Source organism: Delphinapterus leucas, chromosome 9 (genome assembly GCF_059928025.1).
Source record: "Delphinapterus leucas isolate spDelLeu-1000000601 "Yukka" chromosome 9, BTC_Dleu_Yukka2, whole genome shotgun sequence".
Lineage (NCBI taxonomy): Eukaryota > Metazoa > Chordata > Mammalia > Artiodactyla > Monodontidae > Delphinapterus > Delphinapterus leucas.
Genome location: NC_143137.1, coordinates 11,113,023 through 11,124,546, shown reverse-complemented (window position 1 = coordinate 11,124,546; position 11,524 = coordinate 11,113,023). Strand labels below are relative to the sequence as shown.

The 11,524-nt window shown below is 37.8% G+C and overlaps 1 pseudogene; it reads left to right on the top strand.

Moving 5' to 3' along the window:
- Positions 1–3,509: 3,509 nt before the first annotated feature.
- LOC111182669 (olfactory receptor 2A2-like) lies at positions 3,510–4,873 on the top strand (annotated as a pseudogene).
- Positions 4,874–11,524: the final 6,651 nt, after the last annotated feature.

The window sequence follows — 11,524 nt, the reverse complement described above, 5'->3', positions numbered from 1 at the left end:
GTTTATATTTTCCTTTGCTGTGCAAAAGCTTTTAAGTTTCATTAGGTCCCATTTTTTTAATTTTTGTTTTTATTTCCATTTTTCTAGGAGGTGGGTCAAAAAGGATCTTGCTGTGATTTATGTCATAGAGTGTTCTGCCTATGTTTTCCTCTAAGAGTTTGATAGTGTCTGGCCTTACATTTAGGTCTTTAATCCATTTTGAGTTTATTTTTGTGTATGATATTAGGGAGTGTTATAATTTCATTCTTTTACATGTAGCTGTCCAGTTTTCCCAGCACCACTTATTGAAGAGGCTGTCTTTTCTCCACTGTATAGTTTTGCCTCCTTTATCAAAGATAAGGTGTCCATATGTGCGTGGGTTTATCTCTGGGCTTTCTATCCTGTTCCATTGATCTATATTTCTGTTTTTGTGCCAGTACCATACAGTCTTGATTACTGTAGCTTTGTAGTATAGTCTGAAGTCAGGGAGCCTGATTCCTCCAGCTCCGTTTTTCTTTCTCAAGATTGCTTTGGCTACTCAGGGTCTTTTGTGTTTCCATACAAATTGTAAAATTTTTTGTTCCAGTTCTGTGAAAAATGCCATTGGCAGTTTTATAGGGGTTGCATTGAATCTGTAGATTGCTTTGGGTAGTATAGTCATTTTCACAGTGTTGATTCTTCCAATCTAAGAACGTGGTATCTTTAATTTCTTTCATCAGTGTTATATAATTTTCTGCCTGCTGAGATGTGACAGGGGTATCCTATTCCTCAGCAGCTTTCTCGACATCACTTCCCCAGTGGGGTTGAGTGATGGTCATTCATATTAGCCCAACTCTATTGTTTGAGAATAATTTGGCTAGAGTCTTAATATGCAGACATTTCTTCTGGATAAAGCTCTGACATGGCCAAAAGAACAAAACAACCGTATATTACCTAATAGATAAATATATTGATAGAGTAACCTCTTATGTTGGAAAACAGAATTCTGGTAACAGTTATAGTAAACTCTTTTCTTTGCTGAAACAGTGTAAGAGTTTTGCGATATAGTTATATCTTACTGAGACTTTCCTAGGCTACCATCTAATATGGATAATTATTAGGCTTAGGATTTCTGTTTTGATAGAAATATTTGTCCTACCACAAACTAGGATAAAATGAGTGTCAATTCCACTGACTAGAGTTGGAGGAATAGCTTAAAGTTCCCAAGCTCAGTTGCTGGACTACCCCAGTGGAGAATAGCATGTACTGATCATTCACACCTTTGTTTCCTGAGCTGCTATTATTTTAATGTAAAGAAGAAATTTTCTATTGGAAATGAGAAATTTTACTTAGGCTGTTTTAAAATAGAGGGGTAGACAGAAAGATAGGTAGGTGAGTAGAAAGGAAGAATGAAAGGAAACATGGAAGGGAGCATGGAAAGAAAAAAGGGAGGGAGGGAGGTAGGAAGGGAAGAAAGGAAGGAAGGAAAGGGAAGGAAGGAAGGAAGGAATAGATTTGACCTAGAACTTCCATGTCCTGGAATTTAGTATAAAAAACACTAAATTATACCCAAAAATGTATGAAATTTAGAAACTGTAGCATTATATTGCACACAACAAGGTAATACATTAAATAAAATGTTCATGTGTGACAAAATAGTGTGTGAATGTTTAGACTATGTTGCAGAGAAATATTTAACATGGAAAATATATATGATGTTCTAAATGAAAGAAATAGATAATACTGTTCATATAATTTTAATTATATATATGAAAAATGTACAGTGAATAATGGAAAGTGGTATATATAAATTATTAACAATGATAACCTTTAGCTATCTGTTTCATATATGTATTATTTCTTTAGCATTTTATCAAATTTCATGTTTATCTAAGAGATTTAGAAAACTTGATGTCAAAATCTCATGTCACATAGGTAGATATGAGTTTATTCACACAGTGAACCAGATTATTGAAACTTTAAGCTCTAAGTATAAAATGTCCAAGAGTCTGTAATTTTCTGAATACAAAGAAAAACAAAAAAGGTAAAGATAAATGTATAGACTTTTGCTTCTATAAAGTTCCTGACTTTGGTGGTGATGTCCTACGACAGGTATGTGGCAACCTGCCATCGCCTCCAGTACAATGTCATCATCTTGTTAATAATAATGTTGATAATATTGAGATCATTTTAACAGTCTTGTAAATTTAGTGAAATATATTTGCTTCTCCAAAAGAAGTCAGTAAAGATGTATCAGGATTAAACAAATAAAATTAAGAATACATTATCCCCTTAACAATTTATATACTGTCCCAAATTATATATTTCCCTATTAAATGAGGATATCAAATTTTGGCAACAATCGTGATAAAAATTAATTATTTAACATCCAATAAAAGCATATATTGCTTTGAAAATATGATTCTTTTAAAAAAAGGAGACAATTTTTAATGAAATAACTGATTCCAATCTGAAGTAGGAAATCATAAGATGAGTAGAGGATAGTTTGTTAAGCCAGAAGGAAGAAAGTACTTAAAAATTATGGATTAATAACTTTATAATGGAAATAACTTGGAGACACCACCTTAACCAAGTAATCCACATGAACATCACCAATACTGGGCCAAATTAACATTATCTGTGTATTAACTGAAGGCATTAAGAAGGATACTTTTATTTTTCTGCCAAAAGTTTTTAATCTGGACTCAAACACGGACAATCAATGGAAAACCGCAATTGAGAGATATTATACAAAACAAGAGAAGAGCTCAGGGGCTTCTCTGGTGGCGCAGTGGTTGAGAGTCTGCCTGTCGATGCAGGGGACACGGGTTCGTGCCCCAGTCCGGGAGGATCCCACGTGCCGCGGAGCGACTGGGCCCGTGAGCCATGGCCGCTGAGCCTGTGCTCCGCAGAGGGAGAGGCCACAGCAGTGAGAGGCCCGTGTACCGCAAAAAAAAAAAAAACAACACAAGAGCTCATACTCTTTACAAGTATCAGAGTCAAGGCAAGAAAAGCTAACTATTTAAGATTAGAGAGTATGATAAGTGATACTGGATTTGAACTTTAGACTACATGGGCAGAAAATGCTGTATTTAGAATAGTGAATTATGTTAACGTTATGTCTCCAGATTCTGGTAATTATACTGAGAACAGATCAGTGAATTTACTTGTTATTGAGAAATAAAAGAGTTTAGGAATAAATTGTCAGTATGTGAATATGGTTTCAATATAATCTTATGTGGTCTATAGAAAATTGATACTATGTGCATACAGAGAAAATAAATGATAAGGCAAACATGAAAAAACAATTTGGTAAACTATATACTAGTATTATTTATAATTCCTGATACTTATATGAAAACTTGAATTACTTCACAATAACAAGTAAGAAAACAAAAGGTAAAGAAACTTTGGAGAAAAAAACTAAGTGAAGTAGGGACAAGTACACAAGCTTCCTCTGAATTCACTTCAGGTAGGTAACTCTGGTTTTCATTGCTATCCAGCTCTGACCTTTCCATCACACTTCAGTCCTTTTCAGACTGTCATTAGGAATGGAGGGCAACAAATACAGAATTCATGCTGGTAGGATTCCAGCTCAGTGAAGAGATGGAATTGCTCCTCTTTGGTATCTTCTCCCTGTTATATGCCTTCAACCTGCTGGCAAATGGCATGATCTTGGGACACATTTCCCTAGACCCCAGACTGCACTCCCCCATGTACTACTTCCTTTCTCATCTGGCCATCATTGACATATCCTATGCTTCCAGCAATTTGCCCAGTTTGCTGGAAAACCTACTGAAACACAAAAATACTATCTCCTGTTTCTCATGCACTATGCAGACGCTTCTCATTTTGAGTTTGGTTCTATAGAGTGCCTGATTTTGGTGATGATGTCCTATGACAAGTCCGTGGCAGTCTGCCACCCCCTCCAATACACTGTCATCATGAACTGGAGATTGTGCATGGTCCTAGCCATCACTTCCTGGGCATGTGGATTTTCCCTGGCTCTAGTACAAGTAATTCTCTTACTTCTTCTGTGGGCCCCAGGAGTTGAACCACTTCTGTGAAATTTGCTTTGTCCTCAAATTGGCCTGTGGTGAAACCTGTATCAACGAAATACTCCTCTTTGCTGATGGTGTGTTTATCTTAACTGTGCCCCTTTCCCTGATGCTGGTCTCCTACGTGCACATCCTGTGGGCCATCCTGAAGATCCAGTCAAAGGAGGGCCACAAGAAAGCCTTTTCCACCTGCTCCTCCCACCTCTGTGTGGTTGGGTTCTACTTTGGCATCGCCATGATGGTTTATATGGTCCCCGACAATAGTCAGTGAGAGGAGCAGCTGAAGATCCTTTTCCTGTTTTACACTGTCTTCAACCCATTGCTGAACCCCCTTGTCTACAGTTTAAGGAATGCTCAAGTGAAGGCTGCCTTCTGCAGAGTATTGCAGAAAAAGCGGACAATGTGAAGCAGGGTACAACTTGGTTCGGTGGATTTTTCTCCTTAAGAGATATGATTGCTGTTGCAAAAAACTAAATTGCTGGATCATATGGTAATTCTATTTTTAGTTTTTTAAGGAATCTCCTTACTATTCTACATAGTGGCTGTATCAGTTTACATTCCCACCAACAGTGCAAGAGGGTTCCCTCTTCTCCACACCCTCTCCAGCATTTGTTGTTTGTAGATTTTCTGATGATGCTCATTCTGACTGGTGTGAGGTGATACCTCATTGTAGTTTTGATTTGCATTTCTCTAATAATTAGTGATGTTGAGCAGCTTTTCATGTGCCTCTTGGCCATCTGTATGTCTTCTTTGGTGAAATGTCTATTTAGGTCTTCTGCCCATTTTTGGATTGGGTTGTTTTTTTAATATTGAGCTGCATGAACTGTTTATATATTTTGGAGATTAATCCTGTCCATTTATTCATTTGCAAATATTTTCTACCATTCTGAGGATTGTCTTTTCATCTTGTTTATAGTTTCCTTTGCTGTACAAAAGCTTTTAAGTTTCATTAGGTCCCATTTGTTTATTTTTGTTTTTATTTCCATTACTCTAGGAGGTGGGTCAAAAAAGATCTTGTTGTGATTAATGTAAAAGAGTGTTATTCCTATGTTTTCCTCTAAGAGTTTTATAGTGTCCTGTCTTACATTTAGGCCTTTAATCCATTTTGAGTTTATTTTTGTGTATGGTGTTAGGGAGTGTTCTAATTTCATTCTTTTACATGCAGCTGTCCAGTTTTCCCAGCACCACTTATTGAAGAGACTGTCTTTTCTCCATCGTATATCCTTGCCTCCTTTGTCAGAGATTAGTTGACCGTATGTGCGTGATTTTATCTCTGGGCTTTCTATCCTGTTCCATTGATCTGTATTTCTGTTTTTGTGCCAGAACCATATTGTCTTGATAACTGCAGCTTTGTAGTATGGTCTGAAGTCAGGGAATCTGGTTCCTCCAGCTCCGTTTTTTTTTTTCCCCTCCAGATTGCTTTGGCTATGTGGGGTCTTTTGTGTCTCCATACAAATTTTAAGATTTTGTTGTCCTAGTTATGTAAAAAATCCCGTTGGTTATTTGATAGGGATTGCATTGAATCTGCAGATTGCTTTGGGTAGTATAGTTATTTTCACAGTATGGATTCTTCCAATCCAAGAACATGGTATATTTCTCCACCTGTTTGTGTCATCTTTGATTTCTTTCATCAGTGTCTTATAGTTTTCTGAGTACAGGCCTTTTACTTCCTTAGGTAAGTTTATTCCTAGGTGTTTTATTCTTTTTGTTGCAGTGGTGAATGGGATTGTTTCCTTTATTTCTCTTTCTGATATTTCATTGTTAGTATATAGGAATGCAAGAGATTTCTGTGCATTAATTTTGTATCCTGCAACTTTACCAAATTCATTGATTAGTAGTTTTCTGGCGGCATCTTTAGGGTTCTATATGTATGGTATCATGTCCTCTGCAAACAGTGACAGTTTTACCTCTTCTTTTCCAGTTTGTATTCCTTTCATTTCTTTTTCCTTTCTGATTGCCGTGGCTAGGACTTCCAAAACTGTGTTGAATAACAGTGGTGAGAATGGACATCCTTGTCTTTTTCCTCATCTTAGATGAAATGGTTTCAGTTTTTCACCATTGAGAATGATGTTGGCTGTGGATTTGTCATATATGGCCTTTATTATGTTGAGGTAGATTCCCTCTATGCTCATTTCCTGGAGAGTTTTTATCAGAAATGGATGCTGAATTTTGTCAAAGATTTTTCTGCGTCTATTGAGATGATTATATAGTTTTTATTCTTCAGTTTGTTAATGTGGTTAACAATCACTGATTGATTTGCAGGTATTGAAAAATCCTTGTATCCCTGAGATAAATCCCACTAGATCATGGTGTATGATCCTTTTAATGTATTGTGGGATTTGGTTTGCAAGTATTTTGTTGAGGACTTTTGCCTCTATGTTCATCAGTGACATTGCCTTGTAATTTTCTTTTTTTGTGGTATCTTTGTCTAGTTTTGGTATCAGCATGATGGTGGCCTTATAGAATGAGTTTAGAAGTGTTCCTTCCTCTGCAATTTTTTGGAATAGTTTCAGAAGCATACTTGTTAACTCTTCTCTAAATGTTTGATAGAATTTACCTGTGAAGACAGCTGGTCCTGGATGTTTGTTTGTTGTGAGTTTTTTGATCACACATTCCATTACAGTACTTGTAATTAGTCTGTTCATATTTTTTATTTCTTCCTGTTCAGTCTTAGGAGATTGTACCTTTCTAAGCATTTGTCCATTTCTTCTAGGTTGTCCATTTTATTGGCATACAGTTGCTTGTAGTAGTCTCTTATGGTCCACAGATTTTTCTGATGTTTTAAACTTGGACATTGGTCTTTCCCTGCCCTCAGACTGAAACTTACACTATCAGCTACCCTAGCTCCTCAGCCTTTGGATTCATACTGAAACTACAGCACTATTCTCCTGGATCTCCAGCTTAATGACTGCAGATCTGGGGACTTCTCAGCCCTGAACAGGGAGAAATGAGACAGTGGGACAGGGCAGAGAGGTCCGAAGCTGGGACCTTCAGCTGTGGCTTCCCTCCACCCCTGGCTACCAAGCTGCAGAGAAGGCAGTAGCTGGTGCCCCTGCAGGCTGCCCCAATCTCTCTCTCGAGTTTCCCATTCTGATCAGATATGTTGAAGACAAAATAGGAGCAGAGACATTTGAGACAGAAATTGCTGGAGAGAAGTTCTCGAGTAGGAAAGAGGGATGGAATTTATAGTATAATTTGTAGGCTGGCCTTCTCTGGGGAAAAACTAGTAACTCCACAGGAAGGGCAGAGAAGTTGAGATAAATGCACAAATTCAGCAACTCAGTCAGTGTGTTAGTTAGGATTGCACAAACTGGCATCTGATTGCTTTTTATGGTCTCAGTTACTCTCATTCAGTAGCTAAGACTGTGGGTGGAAGGATTTATGGGAAGTTTAAAGAAAGAGAAAATAATTTTAAAAAAAAAAGCTGAGAGAAGAGACTAGGAAATACACTATGATTTCTGGGAGCATCAAGGGCCAATCAATGTAAATACTCATGAATTTAACGGACCTGAGTCATCATGTTTGTTTGTTGTCCTGTGTTTCTGTGGGTTCAGGAAAAGCCATCCATCATCTAAATCCAATGCTTACAACAGAGAGGGGATAATGGCCTCTCCAGATATAGTATATACATTTAGGGGGCAAATATTTTTGAAATTGAGGAAATACTTAAGGTGTAGCTTAAAGCAGGAAAGCATTCAGGCAATAGGATTCAATCTCCATGAGTTTCCAAGTAATGATTAATATTTGCAATGGAAAATTTTGAAAATTATTGCACATTCACACTTTTCAGCAGAGATTGTTCACTCCCTGAGAAAGATATAGTCCTTTGAGGGGCTACCTTAATAAGCTCCATGGGGGTCACATTTATTACATCCTGAATCTTTCCCAAAGTAAGATATGGAGACAGGAACAATTTCAAGATCAAGTACATAACACATTCGTATCCTTGGGGATTGTACTATGGGAGATAATCAGTAACGTATGACTTATCTGTTAAATTTTTATACCAAGATCCTCGAGCACAGACATCTTTGCCATCCTTCATGAGTTCTAACTTCTCTGCATGAGCAGGTACACACATCTATGCACACACACACACACACACACCTGTACACTATCAAAGATAACAAAGCAGGAGAGCCAAGAGAGGAAGGGAAGGTTTTGCACTGCTTTGTAGGAAAGACCTAGAATGGTGGGAATATGATTTGTAATTCGTTCCCTGGACTCCACAGGAATGTCTCTGGGGAATGGGTTGGTTTTAGTTGATCAGACTATAAAGCCCATATATATATATATATATATATATATGTTCCTTATCCTCCCTGTGTCCTCTCCTCTCCAGCAGGGTAGAAGAGGTATCTGGGACTCATCACACACTGCACTTGCTTCAGGAAGTAGGTGACTCAGCTCCAGCCATTCCCCATCTTTGTGAGTTTTCCTGTACATTCAAGCTCATTTTGAGAAAAATACTAGAAGTAGTACCCACTCCCTCTTTGAAGAAATCGTTATTTTTATACCAGTTAATGGTTTACAGAGGAGCAAGATAGAAGACTGGCAGAAGTCATCAGGTTTAGAAAGAAGAAAAAGGCACCTTCGTGAGACCCCTTTCTTGCACTGTGCCTGGGGTCTCAGAGTCACATCTGAATCCCATGCTGTCTAAACATAGTTTTCTTATTCCTCTGAATCAGAGCCCCTCCCCAGTCACACTTATGGGAAGCACCTGGTGAAAATTGATGTCCCTGAGTCATGATATAAAACTGAACAGGGTATAAAAGCCCTCTAATTCTGTTGCCTCCTTTTAAAATTGCTGAAGCTGGAGGTGGGGTGTGTAATTTGTCCTTCACTATCTTTAATTTCTTCCTCTGCTGAGGACCATCTTCTTACACTACATACTGGAAATATCCTCCTGCCAGAGAAGTGAGGAAAATTAGCATCCTTTTCTTTGCTGCCCATGAGGGAGGTGTTAATAAGTGGAAGGGAGAAACTCTGAGGTTAAATTTATATAAGCTTACAACAAGAAACAGAAAGAGAGTTTATTCTCTTCCGAGGTTATGAGTCATACCCAGGGAAATATGTGTAGGAATTCTGGAGGCTTATGAGATTGGTGAGAGTTGGTAAGGATTGAGGAGAACAGGTGACGCTTTCCTGAGAGGTCATTTTAAGAGCTTTTGAAAATGGGCGTATGTTCAGGAGTTAGAGCAGAGGATTTGTTATCTGCACATGTAATTCATTCTTGGCCCTGGTAGTTGATAGAGTGGACAATATATTTATTTCTCTAATTTCATAATGCACACCTATAACGTGGTGACAACATATTAATCAATTCACAAGATTAAATAAAATACCACGTATGGTGTATATACCTGAGGTTCTGAAACACAGTAAACACTAATCAACACGTGTCATTATGATAATCTCACTGCTTTGCATCCCAATCTCATTCTTCAGTAGATGACAATATGCATCTACTTGAGGGGACGTATTCCCCTTAGAAGTGGCAACACAGGCTCTATAGGCCCCTGTTTATTGGATATTAGGGAGATACAGATCATAATAAACCACCAGGGGTGTAAGAAGTTTGAATTAGCAAAGCTATTGTATGGCCAAGTGTTATGTCCTCTGAATTGTGATATTTGCCTCAGGTTATGGCCTTTGAGATGTTTGAAAATATATTTACATTCTATGATAACATATCTGCTCCTGACTTTCCCCAGAATATTTCCTGCACAAACAATCAAACACAAGTGATCTTTGTTTTCCTCCAGGGAGAATGTTCATCAAAACTTTTTTCCCTCAGGAAAGATGTTTATAGGTGTAATGACTAATGGGGCCTCCTTGGAAAATCTAAGTTCTCAAGAGAGTTATGAGAATTGTTTGTATTGAACCAATTATAAAATACAACCTTTGGCAGATGCAAACTATTACATTTAGAATGAAAAAACAATAAGGTCCTACTGTATAGCACAGGGAACTATATCCAATCTCCTAGGATAAACCATAATGGAAAATACTATTTTAAAAAAAGAAGGTATATATGTGTGTAACTGAGTCACTTCCCTGTACAGCAGAGACTGGCGCAACATTGTAAGTCAACTATGCTTCAATTTTTTAAAAAAAGAAAAAGAAAACAACCCAAACTTTGCTCCCAGAAGTGGAGAGAATAACAGATTTATTATTCTCCATCATCATCAGAAAGTGAAGTAAACATTTTCAACTCTGGAATTTCTCATGTGGAGACTACTATCAAGAGGAATAGTCTACTTTCTGTGGGATTGTCTGTAGGTTAAGGTTGAATCTTAAGGTAACAGCCAGAACTAGCACCATCATATGTAGATGAGATTTATTTGCACTGGTAGGTGGTTTGGGATAAGGACTACTGCAGTAGGATGAAGAGGCAGCAGAATTCACCTGGGCTACGGTGAGAGAAAAAATTATATCGTGGATATCTGTTTCTCTGAGCCAGAGTTTGTATTTAGTGCAGCTGAACTCGTAAATAAAGACATTCTCATGGGGAGATCTTCCTAGCTGAGCTGTGAGCACAGGAATTCTGAATCTATTTCCCATCGTTCTCCACATCATCTCCAACAATGTGACTAAGAATGGAGTCCAGAACTGCCACTAATGGAAGGGAGACAAAGAAAACAAGAGCCTCCTTGTCGAGGCTGTGGCCTCTGCACGTGGCTCTCTGAACTCAGCCACAGAGATGAAAGGACTTCACACACCTAGATGAAAGTATTGATGTGAAGAGTTGTTAAATAACTTATCCCAAAATCACTTAATGGAAAGATAAGGATAACTGTATGTAATTATGGATACTTCCACAAGTAAAATTTTCATAACATTTGCTACTAATCTTGGTATCACTGAGTAACTAGCAATCAGCCTAAAAACAAAAGTCCTAGTGATAGTGTCTACGAGCAATATTTTATTGCCTTTCATGAAACAATGAAATAGTTAAGTGTGACTTGTAGTTACTTCCGAGGTATATTCTCCCACTTTATTCATGAGTGTTGGTATATATCATACTCTGATAGCATCCATCTTTTAGGAAAATGTTTTTCTGGTTCCATAATAGGATAGGATGAAAGCCAGTGCTTCTGGATTTTCTAAATCGACCATTGAGGTGGAGATATATAGTAAAACTCTTTAGTGCAAGAAACATTTTTCAGAGTTTCCTGTGTTGTATGTTCAGTGGAAACCACTGCCCAGGTGAGGAAGTGATCTTACTGTTTTTTATTTCCATGAGTTGATGCACTTAAATTGCATCAATTAACAAATTGCGCTGTCATTCAGCCATCAGTGCTTTTATGTTTTCTTCTCTCTCCCATTGCTGTAACGGTATCAGTGTTCTGTGATATCTTAACTTTTATTTTTAGCTTTAATTTCAGTTTGAATTTAAAAAGTAATATTAATATAATGGTAATCAAAATGAGGAATAGGGCTTCCCTGGTGGCGCAGTGGTTGAGAGTCCGCCTGCCGATGCAGGGCACACGGGTTCGTGCCCCGGT